Source organism: Salvelinus namaycush, chromosome 4 (genome assembly GCF_016432855.1).
Source record: "Salvelinus namaycush isolate Seneca chromosome 4, SaNama_1.0, whole genome shotgun sequence".
Classification (NCBI taxonomy): domain Eukaryota; kingdom Metazoa; phylum Chordata; class Actinopteri; order Salmoniformes; family Salmonidae; genus Salvelinus; species Salvelinus namaycush.
The window spans coordinates 27499788-27521984 of NC_052310.1; the positions used below are offsets into that span (position 1 = coordinate 27499788).

A 22197-nucleotide genomic window follows, 5' to 3' on the forward strand; every position below is an offset into this window, starting at 1 on the left:
GACTGAACATGATTTCGAAACGCACACACCCGTCTATATAAAAGTCCCACATTCGACAGCGCATGTCAGAACAAAAACCAAGCAATGAGGTCAAAGGAATTATCCATAGAGATCCGAGACAGGCATGTGTCGAGGCACAGATCTGGGGAAGGGTACCAAAAAATGTCTGCAACATTAAAGGTCCCCAAGAACACAGTGGCCTTTATCATTCTTAAATGGAAAAAGTTTGGAACCATCAAGACTCTTTGACCAGGTGGCCAGCTCTAGGAACTGAGCAATCGGGGGAGAAGCACCTTGGTCAGGGAGGTGACCAAGAACCTGATGGTCACTCTGACAGAGCTCCAGAGTTCCTCTGTGGAGATGGGAGAACCTTCCAGAAGGACAACCATCTCTGCAGCACTTCACCAAATCAGGCCTTTATGGTAGAGTGGCCAGACGGAAGCCCCTCAATAAAAAAAGGCACATTACAGCCCACTTGGAGTTTACCAAAAGGCACCTAAAGACTCTCAGACCATGAGAAACAAGATTCTCTGGTCTGATGAAACCAAGATTGAACTCTTTGGCCTGAATGCCAAGAGTCACGTCTAGAGGAAACCTGGCACCATCCCTATGGTGAAGCATAGTGGTGGCAGCATCATGCTGTGGGGATGTTTTTCAGAGGCAGGGACTGGGAGACTAGTCAGGAGAGGCAAAAATGAACGGAGCAAAGGACAGAGAGAGATCCTTGATGGAAACCTGCTCCAAAGCGCTCAAGACCTCAGACTGGGGGGAAGGTTCACCTTCCATCAGGACAAATACTCTAAGCACACAGCCAAGACAATGCAGGAGTGGCTTTGGGACAAGTCTCTGAGTGTCCTTAAGTAGCCCAGCCAGAGCCTGGACTTGAACCCGATCGAACATCTCTGGAGAGACCTGAAAATAGATGTGCAGCAACGCACCCCATCCAACCTGACAGAGATTGAGAGGATCTGAAGAAGAATGAGAGAAAGTCCCCAAATACATTTAACATTTACATTTAAGTCATTTCAAATACAGGTGTGCCTAGCTTGTAGCGTCATATCAAAGAAGACTCGAGGCTGTATTCACTGCCAAAGGTGCTTCAACAAAGTACTGAGTCAAGGGTCTGAATACTTATAATTTTTTATAAATTAGCTAAACTTTTTTTTGTTGTTGCTGTTTTTGCTTTGTCATTATGAGGTATTGTGTGTAGATTGATGAGGGGAAAAAACAATTTAATACATTTTAGAATAAGGCTGCAACGTAACGTGCAACGTAACAAAATGTTGAAAAAGTCAAGGGGACTGAACACTTCCCGAAAGCACTGTACTTCTCATTTAACTTTAATTCCATCCTTTTAATTCTATAACCTCCTAACTTGCTTTTTCACACAAGGAGGCTCTATAGTGGTGCTTTGATGATTTGTGATTGGCTGAAAAACAACAATCTACACGCGCCACTCTGCATAGGCAAATCCTCGTTGAGCAGTGGAGAACATAGTTCAAACTTTTTATCCACAACTTTGTCCATCGTAGTTGTAAATCGACTGAAGCCAAAATGTTACCAAACTGGAGATTTAAACAATGATGGAGGATCCTCCAATTCTGGTTTACCTCAAGTTCTACAGAGTTCCCAGCTGCGCCTCACAAAATTAGTTTGAAATCCGGCAGTTAAGATTTAAATTTTGGGGCATCCGGTTGAGCGATGTAGAAAGAAGTCGCACGAGATCTCTCCTCTGAAACTTCACCTAAATTCATATTTCCAATGCCTGCAAAAGTTATTTGTATTACCCGGTAAGAGTGTACCTAAGGTGGCATGAGCAAAACAGTTTGGAAAATCGACCGAAAAAAATTCACACTCCACTAAATCAACTTCATCTAAAATGGCTACCATCACTGGAGATCACGTGAAAGTTTGGCATCAGAACTCACCAAATTGCAGAATAACTGACTGGTGGCTGCTCTGGCTCCAATTCAGGCAACCGTGGAAACCATCCAGGGTTCTGTGGCATCTCACACTACCACACTGGTCGAAGTTGAGGCCGGGCTGTCGGGCCACAGCGACCAACTCAACTCACTACGCTGGAAACAAGGCTTGACGATGTGGCCGCTGCCAACAAGTCGCTGCAGCGGAAAATTTGATTTCACGATCAAAATGCCAAAATATCCGCATGATTGGACTGCCAGAGGATTCTGAGACAGGATCTCCAACCCACTTCATGGAGGAGGTTTTGGGCAATGAGGCTTTTCACAATCTTCCTTAACTCAATAGAGCCCAACGCAGCCTTACACCTAAACCTCGCCAATGCAGCCAACCGCGTCCCATCATTTTTTTTAATTTAACTAAAAAAATCAGTTAACTTGTTATGGATAGGGGGCAGCATTTTCACGTTTGGATGAAAAGCGTGCCCAGAGTAAACTGCCTGCTACTCAGTCCCAGTTGCTCAGTCCCAGTAGATTTGGATAGAAAACACTCTGAAGTTTCTAAAACTGTTTGAATGATGTCTGTGAGTATAACAGAACTCATATGGCAGGCAAAAACCTGAGAAAAAAATCCAACCAGGAAGTGGGAAATCTGAGGTTGAAGGTTTTCAACTCATTCCCTATTGAAGATACAGTGGGATATTGGTCATCTTGCACTTCCTAAGGCTTCCACAAGATGTCAACAGTCTTTAGAACCTTGTCTGATGCTTCTACTGTGAAGTAGGGCCGAATGAGAGGGGATTGAGTAAGGTCTCTCCCAGAGTGCCATGAGCTGAACATGCACTGACCATGCACGTTCACGTGAGAGCGAGCTCTGTTCCATTGCTTTTCTGAAGACAAAGGAATTCTCCAGTTGGAACATTATTGAAGATTTATGTTAAAAACATCCTAAATTCTATACTTCGTTTGACATGTTTCTACGGACTGTAATATTACTTTTCGTCTGAACTTTTTCCTGGACCTGCCCGCTCGTCGTGAGTTTAGATTGTGTACTGAACGCACGAACCAAAAGGAGTAATTTGGACATAAATGGACTTTATGGAACAAATCAAACATTTATTGTGGAACTGGGATTCCTGTGAGTGCATTCTGATGAAGATCATCAAAGGTATGTGAATATTTCTAACGCTATTTCTGACTTTTGTTGACTCCAACATGGCGGATATCTTCTTGGGTTTGGTCTCTGAGCGCCGTACTCAGATTATTGCATGGTTTGCTTTTTAAATCTGACACAGCGGTTGCATTAAGGAGAAGTATATCTTTAAATCTGTGAATAACACTTGTATCTTCTATCAATGTTTATTATGAGTATTTCTGTGATTTGATGTGGCTCTGTGCAAATTCACGGGATGTTTTGGAGGCAAAGCCAAATGTAAACTGAGGTTTTTGGATATAAATATGAACTTGATTGAACAAAACATACATGTATTGTGTAACATGTTGTCCCGGGAGTGTCATCTGATGAAGAATTTCAAAGGTTAGTGATTCATTTTATCAATATTTCTGCTTTTTGTGACTCCTCTCTTTGGTTGGAAAATCGCTGTATGCTTTCTGTGACTAGTTGCTGACCTAACATAATGATATGTTCTGCTTTCGCCGAAAAGCTTTTTTGAAATCGGACACTGTGGTTGGATTAACGAGAATGTTATCTTTAAAATGGTGTCTAATACTTGTATGTTTGAGAAAATTGAATTATGAGATTTCTGTTGATTGAATTGGGCGCCCTGCAATTTCATTGGCTGTTGGCGAGCGGTTCCGCCAGTCCTAGACAGGTTAAGAACAAATTCTTATTTACAATGACGGCCTACTAAAAAGGCCTCCTGCGGGGACTAGGGCCTGGGATTAAAAATAAAAAATAAATACAATATAAATATAGGACAAAACACACATCACAACAACGTAGACAACACTACATAAAGAGAGACCTAAGACAACACAGCATGGTAGCAATACAACATAACAACAATATGGTAGCAGCATAAAACATGGTACAAACATTATTGGGCACAGTCAACAGCACAAAGGTCAAGAAGGTAGAGACAACAATACATTACGTAAAGCAGCCACAACTGTCAGTAAGAGTGTTCATGATTAAGTCTTTGAATGAACAGATTGAGAAAACTGTCCAGTTTGAATGTTTGTTGTTGTCGTTCCAGTCGCTAGCTTCAGCGAACTGAAAAGAGGAGCAACTTAGGGATGTGTGTGCTTTGGGGACCTTTAACAGAATGTGACTGGCAGAACGGGTGTTGTATGTGGAGGATGAGGGCTGAAGTAGATATGTCAGATAGGGGGGAGTGAGGCCTAAGAGGGTTTTATAAATAAGCAACAACCAGTGGGTCTTGCGACGGGTATACAGAGATGACCAGTTTACAGAGGAGTATAAGGCAGGTAGGGTACAGGCCGGTGCTGATTGAGAACGATAGCACCCAGCAACAGTCAACAAACAGCTATTTGAAAGTTTAATGCTTAAAACCAGCAAATCAAATTGTTTGAGGACAGACTTGGTGGAGAAAACCGAGCACTGAAGGTGATCCTTGTTAAAGATTGCCACTCCCCCACCTTTGAAGGATCTGTCTTGACGAAAAAGGTTATAACCAGAAAGGTTAACATCAATATTCAAAACAATCTTTCTTAAACACGTCTCAGTAATGACCAACACATCTGGATTGGAGCTGTGAACCCACACTTTCAATTAATCAATTTTAGGTAATAAGCTTCTAGTTTTAACGTGCAGAAAACCCAGGCTTTTACAAGAGCAGAAGTCAGTGAAGCAGATATCAGAGCACAAATCAGAATAGGGGGTAGCAACAGTAGATGGGCCAGGGTGTACATGCACATTTCCAGATATAATCAACAGTAATACATTCAAGGCATAGGACAGACAGCTCTGCAGTGCTGACTTATGACATTTGAATGTGCATCAGATGGCAACAAGATCATATTGTACAGCAATTTCATCAGGTAACATGAATACAAAGCCGGCGAGAGGTGGTTAGAATAGGATGGGAGGCCAAAAGTCTGTGTAACCAATAGAGAGTCAGAGTCCCGAGTGTGGGAACAAACAGTCCCACGGTTGGGTAAAGAGAGTTTGTAGTCAACAAAGTATGCAAGGAGTCATGAGGCAAATAGCAAAATGCACAAGAAAGTGTGTGAGTGCTGGAGGAGAGCGAAAGCTCGGGAGAGAGGGGTGAGTGTGGTGGGGGTACCTGTACCAGACAGAGGGAGACAGGCCAGGGCAGACGGTGCACAGATCGCCAGGTGGAATCCAAGCAGCAGTGCAGCAGGCAACGGGAGTAGGTGTCACACCCACTTGAGAAAAGCTTTTATTTCTGGAGGCAGATTTCTTGTAGAAAATGACCGTGAATGGTCTTTGGACAGCAGGAGCGGGCTTCAGAGGATGCTTTAAAGACTCCGGCCACTTGTTGGGCCCAAAGGCCTCGACACCTTTTACCTCACACCTTAGTGCTAATTGAATTTGTATCTGGTCTGTCCTTGCAAGCCTTACAGCCTTAATACAGCATTCAGTCCCCATAAATAAAATATATCATTGTAATGTACTTTATTTAAAAATGTTCTTCTTGGTTTTCAAAATAGCATCAGACCAAACACTACCCACTCAGTGCCAGGTTGGATGGTGTCCTCAGGTTTCTGCCGTTTGTTTGCTAGAGTAGCCTCTGTATAGCTTAGAAAAAGAAAACCTTGAAAGCAGTAATCTCTCCAGTTAATTTTGGTCAAAATTAGGTTGTAGGTTTGGAGTTTTTGCAAGATCAAATCCCCGAGCTTACAAGGTAAAAATCTGTCGTTCTGCCCCTGAACAAGGCAGTGAACCCACTGTTCCTAGGCCGTCATTGAAAATAAGAATTTTTTTCTTAACTGACTTGCCTAATTAAATAAAGGAAAAATAAAAATGGGATAAAAGGTTCTAAAGTTAATGCAAAGTGGCCAGGCCCTGATGGCTTCCGTGTCGATTTTTATAAAAAATCCCATAAACTAGCCCCATTACTATTAGATATGTTCACCGACTCGTTTTCACAAGGCTCTCTCCCCCCTGACGCTAACTCAAGCCTCCATCTCACTTATACTCAAGATAGATAAAGATCTAGCAGAATGTGGTGGATATCGGCCCATTTCACTTTTGAATGCTGATGTTAAACTATTAGTTAAGGTTCTATCATGCCGGTTGGAACCCTGCCTTCAGGATGTCATATCTGATGATCAAACAGGTTTCATCAAAGGACGACAACTGTTTTCCAATGTACGCCATCTTTTGAACATTATACTCTCTCCAGACCCTGAAATTGTTGTTTCTCTTGGTGCATAAAGGCTTTCGACCAGATGGAGTAGGATTATTTATTTAAGATTTTGGGAAGATTTGGGTCCAATTTCATCTCAAGAATGCGTCTGCTCTATTCTGCTCCTATGGCTAGCGTACACACCAACTCTCAACATTCAAAATACTTCCCCCTCTCCAGAGGGACTAGTCAAGGGTGTCCTATGTCCCCGCTCCTTTTTGCACTTAGAACCACTTTCCTTGACCTTAAAATTATCATCATCATTCACTGGAATCCACCGAGCTGGTGAAGAACAAAGTGTCGATGTATGCAGATGATCTACTATTATATCACTAATCCTTTGACCTCTGTCAATAATATACTACATATTTTAGACACATTTGGATCATTCTCAAGTTACAAATTGAACGTTCAGAAAAGTCAATGTTTTCCGATCATCCCCACTGCCAAGCAAATTCCCCATGGAGCCCTGCCTTTCCGTCTGTTTCCCTCTGGTTTTTCCTATTTAGGTGTGAATATAACAACATTTCTGGCTATCCTACATAAAAACAAACTTTGCAAATCTAGTCACACGAGTTAAAGCAGACTTAAAACGCTGGGATAGTCTGCCTCTCTCCTTAGCTGGCAGAATCTAATCTCTTAAAACATTTTTTTTACCTAGGTTTCTGTACCTTTTTCAATGTCTTCTGATCTTAAGCCGAAATAATTTTTTACCAAGTTGGATAAGCTCAGTCATTTTATCTGCGCTGGCAAATCACCTAGGAGACATAAAGCAATACTTCAAAAAAGGAGACAAGATGGAGGATTGGCACTTTCAAATTCTGGTGTAATGTTCCAAGTACCAACTGGTGCTCATTAGAAGCACACTCCTGCCGATCATCCTCCCTTTCTGCTCTTACTTGTGCCCCACTGTCCTTGTGTCCTTCAAAGTATACTGGAAACCCCATTGTGCACTCTGAAGATCTGGAGACAATTTTAGACTGTCTGCCCCTTCCTCTTCTAAGCCCTGTTTGTAACAACCACCTATTTTTACCCTCCAAACTCGACCAGGCTTTTGTTTTGTGGTGAGAAAGAGGTTTGGTATGTTTCAAATATGTATTTTTAGATACTAAGTTAGCAAGTTTGAATATCGTAGCTAAATGTAATCTGTCTCATTCTAATCTTTCTGCTATTTTCAAGCCTGTAACTTTGTTTGCTCTCATTTTCCCACCTTTCCTCAACTGCCTCCCAAGACGTTGCGAGAAGAGATTTTGTCCCTCCCGTGGATTCAGCAAGGTTTGATTTCGGGATTATATGACATTATGCTTTCCTCTGAACCCTCTCCAATAAACAAAATCAAGGCAGGTCAAGTTCACTACCCCAGTCTTACACAAGACTGGTGGGAGGAGGCTCTTCTTAGGGTTAACTCCACATCCTCATGTGCTTGGTTAAGTTTAAATTCAGTTCAAACTCTTGCACAGAATTCACTACACCAAAGAAAAACATAGTAAATTCCTCCCAGACACAAATGAGACGTGATAGATGTTCATTCACTCCGGCAAACCACACCCATATGTTTTATTCATTTTCTAAGCTGTCTGAGTATTTGTCATCCTTTTTTAACACTCTCAAAAATTCTAGATAGTGACCTGCAGCCTTGTCCTTTGATAGCTATATTTGGAGTTCTATCTTTGTAGCCTAGTCTCACTAAAAGTAAAGCAGACGTTGTAGAGTTTGCTTCCTTCATAGCCCGCTGGCAGATCTTGCTTAATTGGAAATCCTCCAAACCTCCCACTGCATCATCCTGGTTGAAAGATATATCTTTTCTACACTTCAAAAAAATGTAATACACAGAGGTTGTACTGATAAGTTTTTATTGAGATGGCAGCCTTTAATTTCCTTTTTTGAACAGTTGCCTTCTATTGATCTATTCTATTATTCTATTGAGTAACAATTTTGGCCAACAGGGTATATGAGAGGGTGTGGGAGGGAAGGGATACTATCCTGTGATCTTTATTTATTTTTGTGTATGTATTTGTGGGTATGTATATTTATATTATTATTATTTCCAATTATATGTTTTAATTTATTTTAGCATGTATGCTGCTTTTGTTAAGGGGAGGGAGGTGTTTCAATAAGTATAGGGGGATAAAATTATGTATCTGTTCAATTTGTATTTCTTGATATGTCCAATAAAAATATAACAAATAAAATAGATTTGAATTTTGATTGCAACGTGCGCATATACTGCAGTTGTTTTAACGGAATAGCCTACGTCTTTTCAGCTCAGATTTACCCACGATGCTATGGCACACGACGCAGCGTAGGAATAGCCTATAGGCCTAGTGTTTTTGTTTTTTTAAATCCATATTTGTTTATGTATTCATTCGGATTCACAGTGCGGACTGTGAATCAGAATTAGTTAGGTAACATAGATAATTAAGATGTCTTATCTGCATAATATGTTTATATGATATGCTTGTTATTAGAATGTATCCCTTCAGACTCTGATGTTGGCAGTTGCACTTCCTCCCTCAGCTGGGCCTCAAGTCAACTGGGGCCCAGAGAGGGGAGAAGTCAGGCTTGTCTTTCACATGTCTCTGGTGCTATGCAGAATATCAGAAAGAGAAGAGGACAGGAGGGAACATTGTCTTCATATGTGAATGGGTCTTTACCTATTGTAAACCACGTGAAGGGATGGCGTGATTAATGGGGAACCAATTACTTGTCTCCACAATGTCTGTGCGCCAGTCACTCCCTCCTTTGGCCTTGGGGAGATATGGTCTGAGAAAAAAATGTGGGGTAGTGTCTGGAACCATTGTATGTCATCTCTGATGTTGCACCTATCCTGGGGTAGTGTATGACCTAGAGGCTCACTCCCCTCAGTGAGATTGTCTGGTCATGTGGTCAAGAAGGGGTTTTACTTGAGATGGGAGTATCTGAAGTTGACAATTGATTTATGCCATAGAATGAATTGGTGTTTCTGTGCTATGAAGTACCAGGAATGAGATCGGAGCCTCGTCTTAGGGGCCAGACTAAACAATAAGAACAGTCTTCATAGCAAATGCTATCTGGCTGCAGGATACTCCTTTCTCATATATCAAGTTTCACCTTGTGACCCATTCCATACATCTGTTGTTTGTCAAAGACTAAAAGGGCGTATCTTTTTTATAAAATATATTTGTAATCTTTGTATGTCAGAGCTACTCGCCACAACACTTGGAAGTGTTGAGCCAACCAGCCTCATCATTATAGAAGCAATTGTTCTATGCTTTCCTTATTAATACGTTTTGAATAAAGTAATATCCTGATTGGTGATTGACCTTGTCTCTTCTCATTATTGATTAGAATTTCCACCACAGGACCAAACAGAGGCCGTAGCGAATGGTTCAGTACAAATACATGTACTGTTACAGCCCTAGTAAATACTGTCCTTCTCTCCCACCTACCCTCACCGTCATTAACAGAACTGCGGGAAAACAATGCCCGACAGGCGGGGGCGAAGGACACTGTCTAGTAACGGTTGCCCCCGCTAGCACAGTAGGCAGGGGGCTGGGACGAGATCGTGTGCTAGCTAACTAACTAGTTAGTGACACCTTGTGCTAGCACACAGTGTCACCCCCACCTCCCGCGTACTGGAGAAAAACGTGCCTGACAGGCAGGGTCGAAGGACACTGTCGACTGGTCGTCCCCGCCACCCGCTTGCGCAGCAGGCGTGAGGCTGACACTGTGTAGTTGTTAGCAACACCGTATGCTTGCTAGTTACCTAAATCACGATGTAATTCCCACCTGTTGTGTACCAGTCCTCATTAGGACTAGTTGTCTGAACACCTGCTCTCGCCGTCGTTAACAGACCTGAGGGAAAACAGTGCCCGACAGGCGGGGTGAAGGACATGGTCTACCGGAGTACGGCTAGCTAACTCTCATTGTCGCCCCGTCCCTTCTTCTGTGGGGTTTATCGGCAGCTGGCATCCAACGCTATTGTACACTAGTGCCACCTACTGTACTGGAGCCAAGCTCCCCAGCCAGTCCTAACTTGAAAATGGACCAATAGAAGTATAAAGAAGGGTTCCTGCAGATGCAGGAATGCCCCGAATTGGGGGCCGCAATTGCACCTTTCTCGGTCAAACTCGTCGTCAACATCTCAAACGCACAGATATGGAGCAAGAAATTGTACATTATTAAAAGAAATTGTATATTATTAGTCCACCGGATCCATAATTTATTTTCTCAAGGAAACGGAGGTCCACAACATAAGGACCGAGGTAAAGTTGGTTTTATATTCACACATTTGGACATTCAACAGACATTCGCCAAATGCCATTTACAAATGTAAAAATCAATAACTAATTCACCGTTTGTCACAGAAACATCAACCTAGGTATGATTTATTCTATAAATGTCAAGCATACTTTTACAACCTGGTTTGAGTAAACATTCCAGTTCTGATTTGATAGAAATACATAAAATGCCATTTAAAGCTATATAAATCATTAACGTTTTCACTGATTATGACAGAAATATCAAACTAGGTATGATTCATTCTATAAATGCCAAGCATAATTTTACAACCTGGTTTGAGTAAAAATTCCAGTTGACTTGTTAGAAAAACATAATATTTATAAAATGCCATTTAAAGCCATATAAATGAATAACATTTTCACAGATTATGACAATCATCAAACTAAGTATGATTTATTTTGTCTAGTATACTTTTACAACCTTTGCTTTGAGTAGAAATTCCAGTCTTGATTTGACAGAAATACATAAAATCTCAAATATTGCATTTAATAATTCAGTGATTGAAGCAGAAAAAAGGGAAACTTTGCATTTATTTGCAATAACTTTAAAGAAATGTTAATTTCAAGTGCAATTTGTTCTATATGAAGTTGTACAATGTTTACAATCTTAAATTGTATGCCAAATCGGGTCAGAACATTCAACAACCTCTGACTCCACTTCGGCAGAATTCTGAAGTAGGAAATCAACAAGCTCCTCAGCATCGTTCTGCTCAAAGTCCAGGTCACCTTCTCCATACTCATTGAGCTCAGATCCCAACTTTGCTGCTCTCCTGTTCCTCATATCCTCTACTGCAGGGTTGGTAGTGGATAGTGTCTCCACTGGATGGTTGCGTCTGGCCTCTCCAGGCACCACCAGCGCTGGTACCCCCTGCTCACTTTGAGATGGCTCCTCCAGAAGCTCCCTCTCCTCCTTCCCTGTGTAGAATATGAACTGCCTGGTACTGCTCCACATTCAATTGGGATTGACCTTGACTAACCTGGGGGTCATTCAAACCATTTGTTTTGCTAGCACAGACTGGAATATGTTCCGAGATTCTTCCGATGGCATTGAGGAGTACACCACATCAGTCACTGGCTTCATCAATAAGTGCATCGAGGACGTCGTCCCAACAGTGACTGTACGTACATACCCCAACCGGAAGCCATGGATTACAGGCAACATTCGCAATGAGCTAAAGGGTAGAGCTGCCGCTTTCAAGGAACAGGACTCTAACCCGGAAGCTTATAATAAATCCAACTATGCCCTCTGACGAACCATCAAACAGGTAAAGCTTCAATACAGGACTAAGATTGAATCGTACAACACCAGTTCCATATATGGCAGGGCTTGCAAACTATTACAGACTACAAACTCGCTTCGAGGTAGGTAACACTGTAACATGCATGAGAGCATTAACTGTTCTGGATGACTGTGTGATCATGCTCTCCGCAGCCGATGTGAGTAAGACCATTAAAACAGGTCAACATTCACAAGGCTGCTGGGCCAGACGGATTACCAGGACGTGTACTCTGAGCATGCGCTGACCAACTGGCAAGTGTCTTCACTGACATTTTCAACCTCTCCCTGTCTGAGTCTGTAATACCAACATGTTTCAAGCAGACCACCATAGTCCCAGTGCCCAAGATCACGACGGTAACCTGCCTAAATGACTACCGACCCGTAGCTCTCACACCTGTGGCCATGAAATGCTTTGAAAGGCTGGTCATGGCTCACATAAACACTATTATCCCAGAAACCCTAGACCCACTCCAATTTGCAGCACTCCACACTGCCCTTTCCCACCTGGACAAAAGGAACACCTGTGAGAATACTATTCATTGACTACAGCTCAGCGTTCAACACCAGTGCCCTCAAAGCTCATCACTAAGCTAAGGACCCTGTTACTAAACAGCTCCCTCTGCAACTGGATCCTAGTCTTCCTGATGGGCCGCCCCCAGGTGTTAAGGGTAGGTAACAACACAACCGCCAAGCTGATCCTCAACATGGGGGCCCCCTCAGGGGTGCGTGCTCAGTCCCCTCCTGTACTCCCTGTTCACTCATGACTGCACGGCCAGGCACAACTCCAACAACATCATTAAGTTTGCTGATGACAACAGCCTGATCACTGACAATGATGGGACAGCTTATAGAGAGGTGGTCAGAGACCTGGCCATGTGGTGCAAGGACAACAACCTCTCCCTCAACGTGATCAAGACAAAAGGAGATGATTGTGAACTACAGGAAAAGAAGGACGAGCACGCCCCCATTCTCATCAACGGGGCTGTAGTTGAGCAGGTTGAGAGCTTGAAGTTCCTTGGCGTCCACATCAATAAACTAACATGGTCCAAGCACACCAAGACAGTCATGAAGAGGGCACGGCAAAATCTATTCCCCCTCAGGAGACTGAAAAGATTTGGCATGGGTCCTCAGATCTTCAAAAGATTTTACAGCTGCACCATCGAGAGCATCCTGACGGGTTGCGTCAATGCCTGGTATGGCAACTGCTCGGCCTCCGACCGCAAGGCACTACAGAGGGTAGTGCGTACGGCCCAGTACATCACCGGGGCCAAGCTTCCTGCAATCCAGGACCAATATACCAGGCGGTGTCAGAGGAAGGCCCTAAAAATTGTCAAAGACTCCAGCCATCCTAGTCATAGACTGTTCTCTCTGCTACCGCACGGCAAGCGGTACAGGAGCGCCAAGTCTACGTCCAAGAGGCTTCTACCCCTAAGCCATAAGACTCCTGAACAGCTAATCAAATGGCTACCCAGACTATTTGCAACCTGCTGCTCTTTAATTATGTTCTTCTTATCTCTTACTTTTTTCTTAATTTAGATTTTTTAGGTATTTTCTTAAAACTGCATCGTTGGTTAAGGGCTTGTAAGTAAACATTTCACTGTAAGGTGACACCTGTTGTATTTGGTGCATGTGACAAATAAAATTTGATTTGAAATCAATGTTTGCATTTTTTTGTGCAACAGTTCCACATTTTAAAGTAGTTAAATGGCACAACAGTCATTTATTTATAAGTATCTAATTTAACAGCAAAGAGAACCCTTCCAATCATTTTCTATTTTGGCTTTGTTGAAGTCCTTCTTTGTCATCCCCATACAAGCTAAATGGTACCATCTCCTGAGGTAATAACTGTTCAACGCTTACAGCCAAATGTTTAATACCCCGGGAATTCCCAGAACACATTCCAGAAGGTCTATAGATAGTGGCCACTTTATTAGGTACAACCCCCTTTGCATCTGGAACAGCGTGAATTCAAAACTGTTGATGAAACTAGGAAAAGGAGATACTCTGTTCAAGTTTTTAAGTCCAGTTGGAGTTTATTACAGTCAGTACAAGTTTTGGAACTTTTGAGTTACAAAAGACCATCACAGACGGTGTTGTCATTTTACACATTCTAAAGTTCAAACAAACAGTAACAGAATACCTGAATACATCTCTGCATGCTTCAGTGTCCAGCAAGCCAAGACCATGGGACTTGGTGTATGTAGGAGCAATTTATTTTTGTGAATGGGGTGTTGAACCTAATAAAGTGGCAACTGAGAGTAGATATCACAAACAACTCCTTTTGAGCAGTGTCTGTTATACGATGGTCGATGGGTATAATGGTAAATCTGATCCCCAAGGTCCTCATCAGCTCACTTGGATATATAGAGTTGGAGGTAAAGAAATAAAATATGAAACTAAGACATTAAAACACTGGCAGAATTCTTTCATCCACATCTATTCACATAAAATGTCTTTTAAAGTATAAATACCCTTCTAAGACCACCGTCTTTCTGGACATTTTAAAAAGGTTTGCAAATAATTAGTTCTGCAAGGAATATGAATTCAAAGGGATATGGTAATAACTACAGTTGAAGTCGGAAGTTTACATACACTTAGGTTGGAGTCATTAAAACTCGTTTTTCAACCACTCCACAAATTTCATGTCAGGAAACTATAGTTCTAGCAAGTTGGTTAGGACATCTACTTTGTGCATGACACAAGTCATTTTTCCAACAATTGTTTACAGATTATTTCACTGTATCACAATTCCAGTGGGTCAGAAGTTTACATACACTAAGTTGACTGTGCCTTTAAACAGCGTGGAAAATTCCCGAAAGTGTTGTCATGGCATTAGAAGCTTCTGATAGGCTAATTGACATAATTTGAGTCAATTGGAGGTGTACCTGTGGATGTATTTCAAGGCCTACCTTCAAACTCAGTGCCTCTTTGCTTGACATCATGGGAAAATCAAAAGAAATCAGCCAAGACCTCAGAAAACAAATTGTAAACCTCCACAAGTCTGGTTCATCCTTGGGAGCAATTTCCAAACTCCTGAAGGTATCACGCTCATCTGTACAAATAATAGTATGCAAGTATAAACACCATGGGACCACGCAGCCATCATACCGCTCAGGAAAGAGACGTGTTCTGTCTCCTAGAGATGAACGTACTTTGGTGCGAAAAGTGCAAATCAATCCCAGAACAACAGCAAAGGACCTTGTGAAGATGCTGGAGGAAACTGGTACAAAAGTATCTATATAACCTGAAAGGCCCTCCAAAACCGCCATAAAAAAGCCAGACTACGGTTTGCATCTGCACATGGGGACAAAGATCGTACTTTTTGGAGATATGTCCTCTGGTCTGATGAAACAAAAATAGAACTGTTTGCCCATAATGACCATTGCTATGTTTGGAGGGAAAGGGGGGATGCTTGCAAACCGAAGAACACCATCCCAACCGTGAAGCACGGGGGTGGCAGCATCATGTTGTGGGGGTGCTTTGCTGCAGGAGTGACTGGTGCACTTCACAATATAGATGGCATCATGAGGGAGGAAAATTATGTGGATATATTGAAGCAACATCAGTCAGTAAGTTAAAGCTTGGTGCAAATGGGTCTTCCAAATGGACAATGACCCCAAGCATACTTCCAAAGTTGTGGCAAAATGGCTTAAGGACAACAAAGTCAAGATATTGGAGTGGCCATCACAAAGCCCTGACCTCAATCCCATAGAAAATTTGTGGCAAGAACTGAAAAAGCGTGTGCGAGCAAGGAGGCCTACAAACCTGACTCAGTTACACCAGCTCTGTCAGGAGGAATGGGCCAAAATTCACTCAACTATTGTGAGAAGCTTGTGGAAGGCTACCCGAGACATTTGAACCAAGTTCAACAATTTAAAGGCAATGCTACCAAATACTAATTGAGTGTATGTAAACTTCTGACCCACTGGGAATGTGATGAAAGAAATAAAAGCTGAAATACATAAATCAATCATTCTCCCTACTATTATTCTGACATTTTACATTCTTAAAATAAAGTGGTGATCCTAACTGACCTAAAACAGGGAATTTTTACTAGGATTAAATGTCAGGAATTGTGAAAAACTAAGATAACCAAATACATTTTAAGGTGTATGTAAACTTCCGACTTCAACTGTATGTAGGTGATGTAGTTTCTCCACTGGTATAATGTGCGGTAGTTGCACACCTCCCTGCTGAATTATGTAGAGGTGATTTGGGCCAGGTGATATTTTTTTTTTTTTCCATGATCTTTTGTGAAAAATAATTTTCACATAGGCTTTGTGCTAGCAGTTTGAGAAAGAGAGCAAATAGCATAGGGACAGACTGGTTGAAGTCCTAGTTTTTAATGGTTAGTGCCAGTAGATTACGGAGGGGTTCACATACTGTTCATAAGCAAATCATAATGTATACGTTTAGCCCAAAAACAAAGCATGTACTGTCCACTTCTTAAATTAGTGCTTTTTTTGTTATCCACCCTCTGGTATCTTTCAATACCATGCTAATTAATATATATATATATATATATATATACTGCTCAAAAAAATAAAGGGAACACTTAAACAACACAATGTAACTCCAAGTCAATCACACTTCTGTGAAATCAAACTGTCCACTTAGGAAGCAACACTGATTGACAATAAATTTCACATGCTGTTGTGCAAATGGAATAGACAAAAGGTGGAAATTATAGGCAATTAGCAAGACACCCCCAATAAAAGAGTGATTCTGCAGGTGGTGACCACAGACCACTTCTCAGTTCCTATGCTTCCTGGCTGATGTTTTGGTCACTTTTGAATGCTGGCGGTGCTCTCACTCTAGTGGTAGCATGAGACGGAGTCTACAACCCACACAAGTGGCTCAGGTAGTGCAGCTCATCCAGGATGGCACATCAATGCGAGCTGTGGCAAGAAGGTTTGCTGTGTCTGTCAGCGTAGTGTCCAGAGCATGGAGGCGCTACCAGGAGACAGGCCAGTACATCAGGAGACGTGGAGGAGGCCGTAGGAGGGCAACAACCCAGCAGCAGGACCGCTACCTCCGCCTTTGAGCAGGAGGAGCACTGCCAGAGCCCTGCAAAATGACCTCCAGCAGGCCACAAATGTGCATGTGTCAGCATATGGTCTCACAAGGGCTCTGAGGATCTCATCTCGGTACCTAATGGCAGTCAGGCTACCTCTGGCGAGCACATGGAGGGCTGTGCGGCCCCACAAAGAAATGCCACCCCACACCATGACTGACCCACCGCCAAACCGGTCATGCTGGAGGATGTTGCAGGCAGCAGAACGTTCTCAACGGCGTCTCCAGACTCTGTCACGTCTGTCACATGTGCTCATGTGCTCAGTGTGAACCTGCTTTCATCTGTGAAGAGCACAGGGCGCCAGTGGCGAATTTGCCAATCTTGGTGTTCTCTGGCAAATGCCAAACGTCCTGCACGGTGTTGGGCTGTAAGCACAACCCCCACCTGTGGACGTCGGGCCCTCATACCACCCTCATGGAGTCTGTTTCTGACCGTTTGAGCAGACACATGCACATTTGTGGCCTGCTGGAGGTCATTTTGCAAGGCTCTGGCAGTGCTCTTCCTGCTCAAAGGCGGAGGTAGCGGTCCTGCTGCTGGGTTGTTGCCCTCCTACGGCCTCCTCCACGTCTCCTGATGTACTGGCCTGTCTCCTGGTAGCGCCTCCATGCTCTGGACACTACGCTGACAGACACAGCAAACCTTCTTGCCACAGCTCGCATTGATGTGCCATCCTGGATGAGCTGCACTACCTGAGCCACTTGTGTGGGTTGTAGACTCCGTCTCATGCTACCACTAGAGTGAGAGCACCGCCAGCATTCAAAAGTGACCAAAACATCAGCCAGGAAGCATAGGAACTGAGAAGTGGTCTGTGGTCACCACCTGCAGAATCACTCTTTTATTGGGGGTGTCTTGCTAATTGCCTATAATTTCCACCTTTTGTCTATTCCATTTGCACAACAGCATGTGAAATTTATTGTCAATCAGTGTTGCTTCCTAAGTGGACAGTTTGATTTCACAGAAGTGTGATTGACTTGGAGTTACATTGTGTTGTTTAAGTGTTCCCTTTATTTTTTTGAGCAGTGTATATACACACACACTAGAGGTCGACCGATTAATAGGGCCGATTTCAAGTTTTCATAACAATCGGAAATCGGTATTTTTAGACACCGATTTGGCCCAATTTTTTTGTCAGTTAAGAACACATTCTTATTTTTAATGACAGCCTAGGAACGGTGGGTTAACTGCCTTGTTCAGGGGCAGAATGACAGATTTTTACCTTGTCAGCTCGGGGATTCAATCTTGCAACCTTACAGTTAACTAGTCCAATGCTCTAACCACCTGCCTCTCATAGCACTCCACAAGGAGCCTGCCTGTTACGCGAATGCAGTAAGAAGCCAAGGTAAGTTGCTAGCTAGCATTAAACTTATATCTTATAAAAAACAATCAATCAATCACTAGTTAACTACACATGGTTGATGATATTACTAGTTTATCTAGCGTGTCCTGCGTTGCATATAATCGATGCGGTGCGCATTTGCGAAATAGGACTGTCGTTGCTCCAATGTGTACCTATCCATAAACATCAATGCCGTTCTTAAAATCAATACACAAGTATATATTCTTAAACCTGCATATTTAGTTAATATTGCCTGCTAACATGAATTTCTTTTAACTAGGTAAATTGTGTCACTTCTCTTGCAGAGTCAGGGTATATGCAGCTGTTTGGGCCGCCTGGCTCGTTGCGAACTGTGTGAAGACTATTTCTTCCTAACAAAGACAGCCAACTTCGCCAAACGGGGGATGATTTAACAAAAGCGCATTTGCGGGAAAAAAATCACAATCGTTGCACGACTGTACCTAACCATAAACATCAAAGCCTTTCTTAAAATCAATACACAGAAGTATATTTTTTTAAACCTGCATATTTAGCTAAAAGAAATCCAGGTTAGCAGGCAATATTAACCAGGTGAAATTGTGTCGCTTCTCTTGCGTTCATTGCACGCAGAGTCAGGGTATATGCAACAGTTTGGGCTGCCTGGCTCGTTGCAAACTAACTTGCCAGAATTTTACGTAATTATGACATAACATTGAAGGTTGTACAATGTAACAGCAATATTTAGACTTAGGGATGCCACCCGTTAGATAAAATACGGAACAGTTCCGTATTTCACTGAAATAATAAACGTTTTGTTTTCGAAATTATAGTTTCCGGATTCGACCATATTAATGACCAAAGGCTCGTATTTCTGTGTGTTATGTTATAATTAAGTCTATGATTTGATATTTGATAGAGCAGTCTGAGCGGTGGTAGGCAGCAGCAGGCTCGTAAGCATTCATTCAAACAGCAATTTGCTGTGCTTCAAGCATTGAGCTGTTTATGACTTCAAGCCCATCAACTCCCGAGATTAGGCTGGTGTAAACGATGTGAAATGGCTAGCTAGTTAGCGGGGTGCGCGCTAATAGCGTTTCAAACGTCACTCGCTCTGAGACTTGGAGTAGTTGTTCCCCTTGCTCTGCATGCGTTGTACGAGATCTTCAGTTTCTTGGCAATTTCTCGCATGGAATAGCCATCATTTCTCAGAACAAGAATAGACTGACGAGTTTCAGAAGAAAGTTCTTTGTTTCTGGCCATCTTGAGCCTGTAATCAAACCCACAAATGCTGATGCTCAAGATATTCAACTAGTCTAAAGAAGGCTAGTTTTAGCTTCTTTTATCAGAACAACAGTTTTCAGCTGTGCTAACATAATTGCAAAAGGGTTTTCTAAACTTGGATTAGCTACCACAATGTGCCATTGGAACACAGGAGTGATGGTTGCTGATAATGGGCCTCTGTACGCCTATGTGGATATTCCATAAAAAATCTGCCGTTTCCCGCTACAATAGTCATTTACAACATTAACAATGTCTACACTGTATTTCCGATAAATTTTATGTTATTTTAATGGATCAAAAAATTGCTTTTCTTTCAAAAACAAGGACGTTTCTAAGTGAGCCCAAACTTTTGAAAGGTAGTGTATGTTATGGTTCGCTCTTAGTTTTTCTTATCTCCACTGTGGAATGTCCATCTTGGTCCTCTTGATCCATCCACCTGTCTTCTTTGTTAGTCAGGCCTGACCCCTTCATCCCATAGTTTTTTCCTGTAATCTAATTTAATATGACTGAAGATGCAGAATTTTATGCCAGGCCCCTTCTAAAAGGGTATAACAGACTCGTTAGAACTTTTGACCACACGCCCTCCATCAAATCAAACTAATTTTTACTCAAAACAAAAGTTGTAAAAAAGTATGCTAGACATTTATAGAATAAACCATATCTAGTTTTATGTTTCTGTGACAATCAATGAATTAGTTATTGTTTTTTTTACCATTTTAAATGGCTTTTGGCTAATGTCTGTTGAATGTCTGATGAATTTCCGAATGTGTGAATATAAAACCAACTTTACCTCGGTAAAATAAGGTCGCAAATCATACGAATAGCGGAGACCATGTTGGGCAATGCTAGCTAGCTGGTTGGCTAAAGACGAGACTCGGTGCATTGTAAATACGCAATGCGCTATCTTTCCACATCGAAATAAATGCATATAAGACTAATTGTATGCTGGCTGACCACTTATTTAGATAACTAGTTATATTTTGGTTATTGCACATCTTTGAGCTTACAAAGAAATGTAATACTTCTAAAACATGACCAGCTTGCTGAAGCATCAGTGGACTTGTTCACACAGCCTAACGTTAGTTACAGCTACCTAGCTAATGAACAGTCATTGATAAAAAAGGGACATCTTTGGCAGTGACGTTCAATCACAAATGACAAAATCAGGCAGTGAGCTAACGTCTTACAGCCGGCTAGATAACGTATGCTAAGTTAACGTTAGTTCAACAACAATATATACATTCTGTATAGAACACGTATAAAACCAAGGCTACAAATTGAAACGCAATAGTACAAAAAAATTGGTGGAAAAAGCACAAGAGTACAGTGGCTAGCTAGAAAGCTAATATTTAGCAGCTAGCTAACATTGACCAGTTAGCAACATTACTAGCTATCTAAGCCAAAACACCACGAACGTTTGAAAACAAAGACAAGTAGTTAGCTAGCATGACATGGGTAGATAACGTTAATTCTAATAGTACCATTAGACAGCTCACGTTAGTTCACTCCTGTTCTGGCCTAGCTAGAAAGGCCCAGTAGCGGTAGCTAGCTAGCCACTAGGCTAACACAAACATGCTAGCTAGTTAAATCGAAATGAATGGAACGAAGTTAGGGAGATTTACATAGATATTTTGCAGTCGGGTCAGCGGCCTGTCGAAACTCGTGTCCTGGAGAAAGCGATTAGCGAGGTCCCGGGGGTACCCGCTTGGATGATCCACATGTTCAAACTGTTAGTATTTGAACCCAAATATATCTTACAATAAAAGTGCTGTGCAAGGGCTTCCAAAATTCCGATAGTTACCCCTTCCAAAATATTTAGACCAGCCAGTGATTGTGCCCGGCGACGCTCTAGCACCTCATCTGGACAACATGACGGTTTGCAACTGTAAAAAAAAAAAAGTCTAATTGACTCCAGATGTTGACTGCTAGCACATTGCTTTAGGATAACACAAAGATTTGCAGATAGCCAAGTCTAGATAAATGTGGTCTGGCAGCAACAGTGCTAAGGGGCGGATTGGCCATCTAGCAATTATGGCAAATGCCAGATGGGCTGGGCCTTTTTTGTTGACGCATACAAAAAAATATATATATTTAATTTTTCTTTATTTAACGAGGCAAGTCAGTTAAGAACAAATTCTTATTTACAATGACGGCCTACCCCGGCCAAACCCTAGCAACGCTGGGCCAATTGTGCGCTGCTCTATGGGACTCCCAATCGTGGATAGTTGTGATACAGCCTGGAATCGAACCAGGGTCTGTAGTGACGCCTATAGCACTGAGAAGCAGTGCCTTAGACCCATTACATAAAAATAAAACAATGAAAAAGGTGACATGGCTGACAGCCCGTGGGACTGTTAAGATTTTTTATTTTAGAATTTTGCGCAATTTCTGTTAAACTAATCTATAATGAGCCTTGGGCTGGTCAGTGGGCAACGGCCCGTTTTTTCTGATAGGCTGAGCTGAGGTCACACAAACATTCAAAGTCAAACACTGCATCAGCAAAGAGACCTGCTCCGACTGTCATCAGTTAGACAGTCAAGATCATGGATCGTAAAAAATGGAAAGGGTGGATATAAACATAGAAAGAGCACATTCTACATTGTCACCTCACTCAAAACGTCCTATTTTTTGGGCAGCTAAAACCATGATATGGTAAAACAGTAAAGTGCATTACCATGATTCTTGTAATGAAAGTTTCTG

General features: G+C 42.1%; 1 protein-coding gene across 1 annotated transcript in view; it reads right to left on the reverse strand.

The window, feature by feature from the left end:
* Positions 1 to 21321, reverse strand: part of tlcd3bb (TLC domain containing 3Bb) — a 44356-nt gene extending 23035 nt beyond the window's left edge. Inside the window, exon 1 of the mRNA XM_038991629.1 lies at positions 21120 to 21321. The gene's annotated coding sequence lies outside the window, so the exon portion shown is untranslated. The remainder of the gene's footprint in view (positions 1 to 21119) is intronic.
* Between the last annotated feature and the right edge of the window lie 876 nt (positions 21322 to 22197).